This window comes from Apis laboriosa, unplaced genomic scaffold (assembly GCF_014066325.1).
Source record: "Apis laboriosa isolate Shangri-la unplaced genomic scaffold, ASM1406632v1 scaffold20_cov151, whole genome shotgun sequence".
Lineage (NCBI taxonomy): Eukaryota > Metazoa > Arthropoda > Insecta > Hymenoptera > Apidae > Apis > Apis laboriosa.
This window is the reverse complement of record NW_025222327.1, coordinates 362,728-375,907: the sequence shown is the minus strand read 5'-3', so window position 1 is coordinate 375,907 and position 13,180 is coordinate 362,728.

The window sequence follows — 13,180 nt, the reverse complement described above, 5'->3', positions numbered from 1 at the left end:
TGTGCGATTGATGCTTTTAACTTTTCAATATAAAAATATTACAATACAATCATTTTTCAATATTTCAACTTTATCTATCTCATGTAACAAATCTTTTTTTTTTTTTTAAATTTTATCTATCTTCCTATCCTATTTAATACGTGTTATCACATTTATTAATGTCAAATAACAAATTTGTCCATACATTTTAGACATTACAATTACAAATACATGTATACCAATGCTTCCCCAAAATCATTTTCAAAATTAATATTTCGAAAATCCAAAACTATTCAGAAACAAGCTCCCAACGATCAAACGTAACTATATGCATATAGGCTTTGTCCGCACGCTTTCCGGTTGATCGTTAAAATTTTACACACAGCTCCGCGTTCGAAACAATATTTGAACAAAGCCATGGACGCCTGTCGATATCCGACTATCTGACGAGCTATCCTCAGAAACGATATTGACTGCCATCGTCATTGCATTGGTGGAAATGAGTCTAGCACAAAATATATCGTATGTATGTATGTATATATATATGTATATATTTTATCGTCGATAATTGTGTTCCAGGCGTATAGCCGCGCCCCGACGCCATCGGGGCGGTCGCGACGCGGCTTTAACTCGTTAAATCGTGTACAGATTATAGAATAAAAGCTTTCATAAAGAATACGGTAAATTCATAAACTTGTGTAAAACTTGAATACAAATTAGGAGTATGTGACTCGAACGTTTTCGTGCGCGGGATCGATCGTTCCACGTTAGAAATTATAATCTTCTTTTCCAATGAGGAGTCAATTAATTTGATTTCTTGGTTTTTTAGAAACGAAATATTTTACGCAAGATTACTTGAAATCTTGATCGATCTGATTGAATTTAGGAAGGAGAGTAAGATTTAAATTATTTAATAATTTGGAGGATTTTCTTCGATGGATTTGAATTGAAATATACGTTCTAGTATTGAATATATGTTTCTTTAGATATTAAAAAAAAATTTCCATTTTTCAGTTCAATAAAGATTAACAATAAAGTGATATATTTTAATTTATCTTATTTCATCTTCAAACGAGAACAGCATAGCAGCTAATAAATCAATTGATAATTATAAAGCAAACAATAATAAAGTAATACTTTTATGAAATTTAACAATAGAATACAAAGATGTTGCGAATCGATCCTGCGCTTTTCGATCGGCCATTTTATATTTTTCTTTTCCCCCTTTTTATTTAATACGTATCGTTAATCGTTAACGTTATTCTTAAATTCTTCATATTATTGTATATATTTAGTTTCGGAAGATAATACGGATGTTTATTTTATCGCTCTACGTACGTATTCGGATTTTTCCATTCTTTTGTTGCGTTTACGTCCCGTCGTCGTTCGTCCTCGTCCCATTCGGGCGGAAAAAGCGGAGCTGATAGGACGTTTCCGATATATATATATATTTTCTTTTTTCCTTTTTTTTTCCTCCATTCAAACATCGATTCGCGTAGCACAAAATATCTTCGAGTCGAGAATTCAAAATTGCCGCTTTTACGTACGAACAAGAAAGAATTTTATCAATCGATATATTTATCTTTCGAGATTAAAAATTTATCGAATGTTTCGAGTATTTTATTTCGAGCTTACCTTAATTTTTTGTAAGGAAAAATAATCTTACTTTTTGATAATTATCCTGAGATACATTATCGTTTTTCAAAGGTAGAAAATTTTAGATCAATCGTTCGATCGAACGATCGATCGTTCACTGGAAAGTTTAACAGAAATATATCAAGTCAAAGAGGAGAGAAATATTGAATAAAAAACTTCATATAATATAACTTCGTACCTTAGTATTATCATTAGCATTAAATTATTTTGACACTGGTTTTCTCAATATTTATTTCTTTATTTTACATTGCCATGCGATTCTTCGCGTCAATTTATAAACGGATATTATTGTGCCATGCGAACGCGATTCCTGAACGAAATCCTGATCCAGCTCTCCAGTAATATTTTTTGTTTCGTTTAATATAACTTAATCCTAAAACATGACGAGTCGTGATTTGTTCGCACCGCATCGAATCGTCGCATTTCATTACATCTTTTATTTAATTCATCATATTTATTTTTTTTCTTCATATTTTTTTTTCTTCCATTTTTTTTTATCTTTTTTAAACATCGTAATAATCGTAATATTCTCTAGGTAAGGATTCTCTTAAGCGCATGTACAGAGATAAAACTTTCCTCTACGTTTTGAGCATACCGCGCGGCTTTATTTATTTATTTTTCCTTATCCCTTAATTATTATATTTTATTTTATATTTTATTTATTTATTTATTTTAAATTTATATATCCCCTTGGATTTCCCCCTCCCCTTTTTTTTTGTGCAAATTGCACGCTGCCTGAACGAGCAACATTTCTTTAATAATAGGTAATTGTAATAATAATATCTAAAACCACGTTTAAACGCCTATGGATCGATTCAACGGCTAGTTTATGAGAGAGTTGAACAGCGTTTCAAATAATAAATACCGAATTATCGGTGAAAACTGCGCCTCCATTCTGATCACATGCGTGTACATGTCACCGTGAAACATCGCTAAATCGGTACAAAAATTAAGAGAAATCTTTTGAGTGATGAAACTTTGTTGAAATTGAATGATGATTATCGAATATTTATTAAGACGCAGATCTCGATCGCAAACGATTGGCAAATGAAAAAATGTTTCGAGGTGATCCGTTGTGTGATCGAAGGGAGGGCACAGCTTTCCAACTTAGTAATTTACCATTTGACGTACCATTTCACTCGGTTTCGCTTCGCGATTTGCGGCCTTTTCTCGCGTGTGTATAAGTGTGTACATGATATTACATATGCTCGACGTGTGTATCTTCTTCTTCTTCCTCTTTTACATACAGAGATATATACAATGGTCGATAGATGCGGCTTATAATTCCCCCGTTCCTTCCTACGTCTTTCTTCTTCTTCTTCATTATATTCTCGAATCGTAACGATTAATCGTCGTTTGTGCGTCGTTTCGAGTGACATGCAATGATCGGTGTGTCGATAAATCGGGTGAACTCAGATCGGTAACGAGCACTCTCTCATTGGTCTTCTTTTTTTCACACACATACATATATAATATGTATATATATATATTCGCTTTCTCTCACAAGCACACAAATATATTTTACCAAAAGAAAGAGGAAGAACGTAGCTCGTTAACAGGATAAGAGATACGGGCGTAAAAACGAGGGAGAGGGTTGTATGAAAATGTTTCGCGCGTTTCAATTCAAAAATGACGATCTCAACTCGAGCACATGCGACAACAAGCTACGTTTCCCCTCTTTCTTCCCTTCAGAGACTCAACAAATTGATCGAAACGCAAGGGAGAACAGAGAGAGAGAGAGCGAGAGAGAGAGAGAGAGATATCGTACAAATTCTACTATCTTCGGATCCTTCTCGTTTAAATTTCGCGCGGCTGAGTTCCTTCGATTTCGTCGCATTCCGTAGTACGCCTATTATATAATAATAATGTACATACATACGGTAGTATTCATATAAATGTAAACAAATGTGTTCTAGTGGGGACTGGCTGGGTTATTTTTAACGAACAACCTATGCGATCTATGAGAATCACGATTTCGAGTGATCGATTAGATTCAGGCTGCAAGGCTAAAAATGACGCCAGCGAGTCGCGATGGCCGAGGATACGCGGTCAACGTCACGGTAACACCGATCACAGTAAGTTCGCGCGTTTTAATTAAATATATCTCGCGGTTATTATATTCTCTTTTGCAATCGAGAAACGATGAAGAACGATACAAAATCAACATCTCCGTCGTACACCCGGGTCGAGTACGTTGCAGAGAATAGGAACAGAGACGAATATGGGAACAGACTACTTGGTTGCCCGTGTAACCTAATTCAATTCCTTTGTATTTAGTTCATTATAATATTGTATAATGAATTCCCTTAAAGTTATTACAATTTTTAATCTTTTTCTCCTTTTTTATTTTTTTTTCTTTTTAGTTTTTCTTATCAACACTTCGCGCTATTAACCTTTGTTTAATAATTATGTATAATTCGAGTAACACCATGAGTGTTCGTAGCGTTCCGCAAGATGGCGAATATAATCTTTTTTACGATTTTTCTTCCCCTTAAACACGGTTATCCTCCCGTGATAACTTATGTATGTATAACTTTCGCTAAGTGTAGGTACGTGTGTACATGTGTGTGAATATGCGTGTATTATGTATAAGTCATTTATAGAATTCATATTTATATAACGTTATAACCTAAGAGCACATGTCTATTTATATATTTATACTTGATGAATATACATGTATCTATACATACGCGCTCGCGTCTATATTTATACGTATATGTATATTCCATAGTATGCGTGTATGTATATGCATGTTGTTTATTTAATACGATGCTTTACAATAATCTCTCTTTTTTTTTTTTCTTTATTTCTCTTCTCTTCTTTCTTTCTTTCTTTCTTTTATTTCATTCGCCTGAAACGAAATCGCTTAACATGTAACAATGTGCTTTTACGACCACGCGCTTTGACTCTTGTTCGCCGATCGTGGCGCCATCTGAGATCGAAGCGTGTTAGTGATATTTAGAAAATTGGAGATAATTGAAAATACCGTTGTAAAAGAAAATTAATTATGAAATATATTATAATTATAATAATAAGATTCTTTAGAGAGTCTTTTTATCATTAGAAAATAGTTGAAAAAATGATTCATGGACATATATGTCTAAAAATATAGTATGTACACAAAAATATAGCTTGATTTGCAATAATACAATTTTTATCATAAGTATTTCATAAAAATATTTCAATATTTTGTCAAAGTTTTGTAAAATATGATTATGTTTCAATTTTTTTAAAAAATTGAAAATATCTCTTAGTTAATATTAAGTTAACATTTTTTAAACTAAAATAAATGATCGAAAATTTAATATAAATATATAATTTAAAAAAATAAAATTCGTGTATTTTTCTCATTTTAAAAACTACATTAACTCTCGAAGTGAATCTTATCATTAGAAAAATTATAGAAAAATATATAAAATGATATGTTAATGAAAACGAAATTTAAAAATTTCTGATATGTTTCAGAATATAAAAATTGTAAATAAAATCATTTATGCTTTTAAAAGAAATTTAATACCTTACACCTAATTTAATTGTATAAACATATATAATACAATCGAGAAACTTTTTAAAAAAAGAATTTACGTATCTTCAAATTTCTTTCCAGTAATTTTTTAATTATTAATTAATCATCATGTGTCTAATACGTAACACATTTTTATTGTAACAATCATTAAATCACTTCTTTCTTTAATTACTTTTAAATTATATTCAAAAACTAACATTTTTTATAATTTATAATTTTTTTCTCATTTCTTTTCCCAAAAAGTTCCTCAATATTGACTTGATTATTGGTTTGATCGTAATTTTCGTTTTCGAAATAAATGATATAAATCACGATAAATCAAATACGATTGCACATCGTTCACTTATCCTCCTATTAATTATGAAATCTCTAATAGAAGCTACAATGAAAGATTTCCGGATTGCCGATAGCGTTCCAAGCACGTGCAATATCGAATCTCGAGCTGTGGATCTTCGATATCAAGTCGAAATTGGCTGCAACCCGATAAATTAGACGACGATTGGCAATTTCCACGTTAAGCCTCGTCATTTCCGTTATCAGGCTCCTCTGTGTTCATCAAGCAAAGCTCCTCGTAATTGACAGCGTTTAGCCACGAATGAAGACGTTAAATTCTGTCACGTAACCATTGTTCTTTGCTTTTCGTTCGTTTTGAAAATTACTCGTTTTACACGTGAAATCCGAGAATTAAAAAAAAGAAAAGAAAAAAATCTTGTTAATTTACAAGTTTAGATATAATTTCACAGGTTAATTGGAAAAATTTTGTAAGAATAATGAAGTATGTTTTAAAAAAGTTGATTGGTTTGAATCTTTAATGATTCGTTGAAACTAAGAAACTTTATAAAAATATTGAACGATAAAAGATGCAGATTTATTTTCCTGTTACTTTAACTTTTTATGGATATAAAAGATGCACACTCCAGTTCAAAGTTTAAATCACTTTTTAAGCTTTGGATAAAGTTTTTCATATACATATAGTTTTAAATTGAAAGTAATATGAAATTTTGTATATTAATTTTCGTTTGATATTATTGGAAAGACTGTAAGAATTTTAGTTAAATTATTTAAAAAAAAAACAAAATAAAATTAAATATTCTGATGTTGAGTAGCAAAATTCGAAATTGTTGTGATCACGATTTTTTACCCGTGCTTGGAATTCTTTCCTTAAATTGTCAATTTCTTAATTTCATCTTCAAATTGCAATCTCTTTTTAAGTGAAGAATTTATAAGTATATTTCCAATTTAAAAAATAATAATGAAAAAACAATGAAAATTTTTGAATGGTCCTAATTCGAGGAATGAGAAACACCAATCCTACTAATTTAAAATTTAAAATTCCTTCTACATTCTAATTGCTTCTGTTTTTTTTTTCAATCTTGAAACTTCGATATCTCCAAAACAAACCGAATTAATCACTTAAATTGTACAAACACGCCGTAGAAAAATTGTATGCAAAGCAGCAAGGAAAGAGAGCGCGCATAGAAAGCAGTTGCTTCTCATAGGAGGGTATAAAATGTACAGTGGATGATTTTGGCCAGCCGGCCAGCCGACTGGAAATATAACTTATTTGCGCGCATTGGTCAGACGTTCGAATCCATTCATTAACCATAGCCGAATTATGGGTAAATCGGATTAAAAAGCATCATTTCGCGTCGTGTTTTCTCGGTCAAATAATTCGATATATTCGGAATCATCATGGAGGATCGAATGTGCCTTATATACGACTCGTTCGAAAATTTATAACCAGCGAACGAGAATCGAGAAATAAAAAGACTCAAAAAACATTGGCAGGCTTATGAATCGGAATATAATCAACCTGTGACCCAACTAATCTGGTCTTGATCGAAGTTGTTTTATATATTTTTTATTCAAATCGATTGACTTTTTTTTTCTTTCGTTTAAAAATTGATAATCGATCGATCGTGATGACCAGTGCGCGCGTGATTTTCGATGCGGAAACGCAGCGAATGGCGGATATGGTGGTCACTGATCTGTGATTCGATTTAATCACCGCGAAAGAAATCGTAAAAAAATAACTTGCTCGTTCGACGATTTTCGTTTCGATAATTCGGTCCACGAATTATTTACACGAGAATAAAGTGGTGGCCTGAACATGACGGCCGTGAATATTCTCTTACATCTCTAAATATGTGCGTGATTTTCGACAAGCAGAGATAAACGGGAATGATGAGTATTAAAAAATGATGGCACGGAGAGAGTAGCTTTCGGTTAGCTTTTTGTGTTCGTCGATTTATCAGATGGCGCCACTCGCGGCGGAAACATTAATCTCAAGGGGTTTCGCGTTCGGCAATGATTAATAATCAATTCTTATCACAGAAGTTATTTACACGATACACACTTCGGATCGATCGGACCTCGAGTGAGATCGTGGCTCGATCAAACGAACCGACATTCGTTCGCGTTCCCTTTTTTTTTTTTTTTTTTTTTTTTTTTTATCTTCGAAGCACAGACAAGAAATCTAGCCGTCCTATCGGAAAGAGACTCGAGAAAAATTGCGCGTTTTTTGTCCATTGTCATTTGCAAACGTATCCTCTGCCCCTTTTTGCATTGCAGAGATATACGACAGAGAAACTTTGCTCTTCTTTTACGTATGATAACGTATGATACATACATGATACGGTTCTTCAACTGAGCATATACAACGATCGACGAAACGTGAAAAATTGTTCGAGTATGCGATCAAAAATTGAAAATTTTTCGAAAAAATTTTACTCGTTCCACGAATGTGAAATATTCTTTTCTTCAGCGCAAAGAGCAAAGTATTCGTCAAGAACGCAAAACGCATTTTTTATTCGAATATACAGTGTCCTTTTTCTTTATTTGATTTTATTTATCTGTTTAATGTTTAAACGCACGATGCCTAATTAAACGTATGATAACGAATTTTTCGAAATATCTTTTTTTCTTTTTTTTTTTTTTGTTTGATATTGATTCATATAACTAATTTGGCGTTTCCGTAATTTGTCGCAAGATAAAATCGCGATATTATTTAATCGGCAGAAAACGAAACGAAAAAGCTTGCGTTGCCATTTTATCGTTTCTTTTTTTTTTTTTATTTCGCCTATATCTATATATAATCATGTTTCCTTTTTTTTTGTCGCGTAACGGCGATAATTATTGGCGATAAATAGTAACAATTCTGATTGCCATATTTTAACAGTAACGATGATGGCGATATCGGTATCGATAATAGCGACGATGATAATAATAATAATAATGATTGTGATGATGATAAGAAGAATGATAATAAAATAATAACAACAATAATAATAACAATAATAATAACATTCCATTAGCATTAGCTCTTAATAATATCGTAGATAAGAGAGTAGTAATAATAGTAATAGTTGCAATCACGATATCAGCGATGATGATTTCTCCGGCAAAAAAGAAAAAAAAAAACATTATAACATTTTCAAATACCAACGAAACAATTATCATAAATTGAACTTCAACTCTTATTCTCGTTACACGGACTCCATTTTCTTTCTTTACACTTTTCAACTCAATACATTTTATTCTTGGAAAACGAAATCTAACCTCCTCGTTCTCTTAAATAATATATAAATATCGTGTAAAATTTCTTAGCTGATACTTGCTAGGCTGACTTGATGAGCATTCATATTAAAAAAATGCACCCCCTATTCTCTTTAATATAAAATCTTTGCGTTTCATATTGTTAAGAATAAATTATATTCATTAGATTTAATGGCGGTATTACCGCGTTCTTTTCTCAATGCCGATTCTTTTTTCCTTGTTTTTTTTTTTTTTTCTATTTTAATATTTTATATTCTTTACGACCATAGCATAGATCTGGTTTCATTTTATTGATGCTCCGACCGAATTTAATTCTGAAATTTTCCAAGCATCGATCCAATCGGTGAATTGTCGGTCAATCGCTGCCAATTTCGAACGAAGAACGATAACCGCAGTTATTCCCATATACATACACGTGTTCAGAGCAAACGAAACTGCGAATTAGAAAATTACACCAGGTCGGAGCACGTTCATCGATCGAAACTTTTTCCTCGAATAAGCGAAATCGTCGTCCAAATTTTCTTTCCGTTCGATTAGACTTGTGCTTGCTCTCTTTTATTAAACGTTCAATTACGTATTTCGTTGTTCTCGAAATTATCAGTTGATCTATCGTCATACATCGTTTTGAAACGAAATGTTCTTAAGAAAGAAAGGAAATTAATAAAAAAAAAAAAGAATTATCACAATTTCTTTTATCACGATTTTCTCCATATCGAAATATTGTTTTATGTGAAATGATTGTCGGTGATGTACGAGCAGTTTAAATAGAATGAAATTTGAGAAAAAATTCTGGAAAATATTTGTATGGCGATACATCTTTCCTTTTTTTTTTCTTCTTATAACGATCGAATCAGGAATCGACGATTTTTCGAGCATGATTATTTTTTTTTAAATAAAGATTGCCAACGATTTTTATTAAATTTATCGCGAGAAAAATTTTTAACGTGACACTGTATTTGTTTGGAAGTTCTTTTGTTTTTCTTGCTTCATATTTCCTCTTCTTAAATAATATATCGTTATAATAAAATTTCTATTTAAATTCTTATTTATAATTTTATCCTTATACTTACAAGTTACTAACACTGTTCGTGACGTCTATTTACGTCGTTATGATGTATTGAGTCCCCACGCCATGCAAACATGTTTCTATATACAGAATTTATTTGAGTATTTTAATCAGAACACCTCGAAGTTTATTCATTATTAATATGTTATTCATTTCACTTCGCGTTTTTTCAACGATTGATCGATTACTCTCTCATTCCGTACAGTTTTCTCTACTGGAAAAATAGAAAGGATTTTCACAGTTTTAAGTAAAAGATTTATCGTTTTCGTAAGATTCATTTGTGCGATACGAAGATCAATGACTGTACTGCTGAATTGTTCTTTTTTTTTTTCTAATTTTCTCTCTTCTAGATTCTTCATTTCCATAATTATCCCATAATATAACATAACCGATGCAGTTGCGAAGAAACGATCCTGTATTTATACGATTATTATTATTTCTCGCGTATGTTTCACGTGTATATTTTTAATTTTATATTCGTTGTACGATACGAGGAGTGCAACTGCCTCTTCTTAAATCTTTTTTTTCGATCTGTCTATGTCACGCTGAAGTATTTATATTCTATTTGAAAGAAGAAAATTAGAATAAATTTTATACGTAACGTTTCTTAAGATCAATTTTGTTGTTATATTATTTAATCAATTTCTCCTATTTCAATAATTTACGATGAAATGTGTATTCAGTAGAAAGGGATTAACACGATTAATTCGATTTGTTTCGTGCAGATGCGAAGCTCGTTAGAACATTAAACATACCCGTATTATATTTTATTATGTAGATTATTATTAAATATACGAAAGTGATGGCCATGATACAAATATTATCGAGATATTATCATTCGTTCATTTTTTTTTTAATTCTGCTTTAAATAATTACATACAAAAACAGGAAAATTTAAGAAGAATCAATTCCTGTAATTTATATCGATTCTATAATTTATTGATCCTGTAATTTAATTGATTCGAAAATTTAATTGAATAGAAAATGATTAACACGTTCCATATTGTGTGTTATAGATAGATTAATAATAAAATTTCAAAAATTTCATGAAATTTATTTAAACGTTGGATTAAATTTTAGAACATATTTGTACAAAGGAAAATATCAAGATGTTAAATTGATATAAAGAAAAAAAAAATTAAAAGCTATAGAACTCTTGACAATTGAAATAATTATTTGAAATATTTGATATTGAAAGATAGCTTCTTTTTCGTAATCTTTTTGTCATTTTAAATTCTTTTTTCTTTTTTAGAAAATATTTTTTAGAAAATACTTGTGCTTCAATAAAATCAATTTGTTACATATAAATAATACTAATATAAATAATACTAATATTAATATTATAATATTATCATTATTATAATTATTATTAAGCTATGGATGTATTTATGAAAAATTTGAATCAAATCTACAGAATGCACATTGTATGAAAAAAAATACAAAATATTCAAAATATAGCGCATTATGATATTTGAAAAATAAGACAAATCTTTATTTAAACTCCATTTTTTTTATTCATGTTCATAAAAATGTTTGTATTTTGTATAAACATTTTTAATTATCATCATCATCATCATCATCATCATCATCTATTATTATTTAATAAAATATTATATTTTCAATATAACTTTTCATTTAAATGTTTTATTGCTCTTTATGATTAATACTTATTCGTTACACAATACGGAACGTGTTTAAATGGATTTAACCACTGTCGTGATTTGGTCTTTGTAATTGATGATACAGTGTGAAATACACCTATTGCATTAAACTGAAGTTTACGCCATTCAACGAAGAAGGATTCGCGCAGAAGTGGACGTCGCGACGTTAAATTTCATTTCGGAGTGCTTTCAGTGTGATTACGCACCAGACCAACAAATGTCTGTAGGCACGCACGCAATCCAATTGTTTCGAGCTACAGAGGGACCTGCAACTTCCGGTTTATACCTTGTTTCGTGATTGACGTTTGTTTGTAATTCGTTAAATTAAATTGTACAGTTTGAGATTTCTAATTTTTGATAATGTTAAATATTAATTATAAATTTCTAATTTTTGATATTTGTTTAATATTTTATCAACTCCTGTTTGAATTAAAAAATGTTAAACATGGATTATAATTCAATTTATATCTATTGTTTTTTTTTTTTTTTTATTTAGCTCTCATTCATTTTGAAATATTTTATGATCAAAAGCAATTTAAATTTCTAGATTTAAATTTGAAAGAAATTTTTATGCTACAACTTATTAAGCTAATAAAAAAGCAATTAATCTTTTATTTATGAAATAACATCACTATATGCATGTCTCTATTAAAGTCAAATTATGCAGTTAAAGCTTTTATTATTCCTTTTTGGTAGCCATAATTGCGAGAGTTAATTCGAGCAATTAATGCTATTGTAATTTTGGAGATGAAACCGTAACTAATTATATAAAACTGTTTCAGACATGAGGCAAGTAATTGCTTCATAAATTCGATTTTTTTTATCGACATTTATAATTTATTTTCATCGATTTATTTTATGTTTAATTGATTAATCGAAATGAAACGAATATGCAATTTAAAAAAAAAGCGAAATATTAATTTAATGAAGAATGTTAATTTATATTTTAATCATTTCCAATTATAAATAAATATTTAGAAACGCAAAGATATATTATCATAATTAGTATTAATTATACAATATTTTTTTGGATCATCTATCATCATTTTAAATAGATGTGATTTAACTCGAACGGAAATTGCAAAATTTTATCGCAACTTATTGATTTATTGATTTCGTAATTAAATATCTGAAAATTAAACTCATGTGCAAAAAATACAATATATCTTTATGTCTTTAGAAATGGAATTTCCTACAAATTTTATTGTATACTTAATTGAGTACTTTTGTATCGAAAATTATAGCATTATCATCTCTGATTTTATCTTATCAATTTAATTCGATATGAGTTAGAATTAATAAAGAATAAAGATTTTTAAACTAGTGCGTTTTTAAATAATATTTTTCATATTACTCATATCTTTCATATTACTCAGTTATCTATCTACCTACAAAAGACAAATATGAAAATGAAATTACTTCTAAATCTATTTTATTTTTCTTATAAATCAATTGTATAAAATTTTTTATATCAATCAAATGAAAATTTTTTCAATCTTTTTATCGTTTATTCTTTGTTTCAATTATCAAATGTCAAATCAAAGATATCTTCGATATCTTTAATATGAATACGATAATAACTCGATAATATAAATTTTCGCGATCAAAGTACAGTCTTCGATATGAACACAATACGATAATAACTCGATAATATTATTAACGACAAAAGAAAACAATTCTAAGAAGAATTAAAGAAACAATTTTTTTGCGATCAGAATACAGTCATTGAGAACTTCT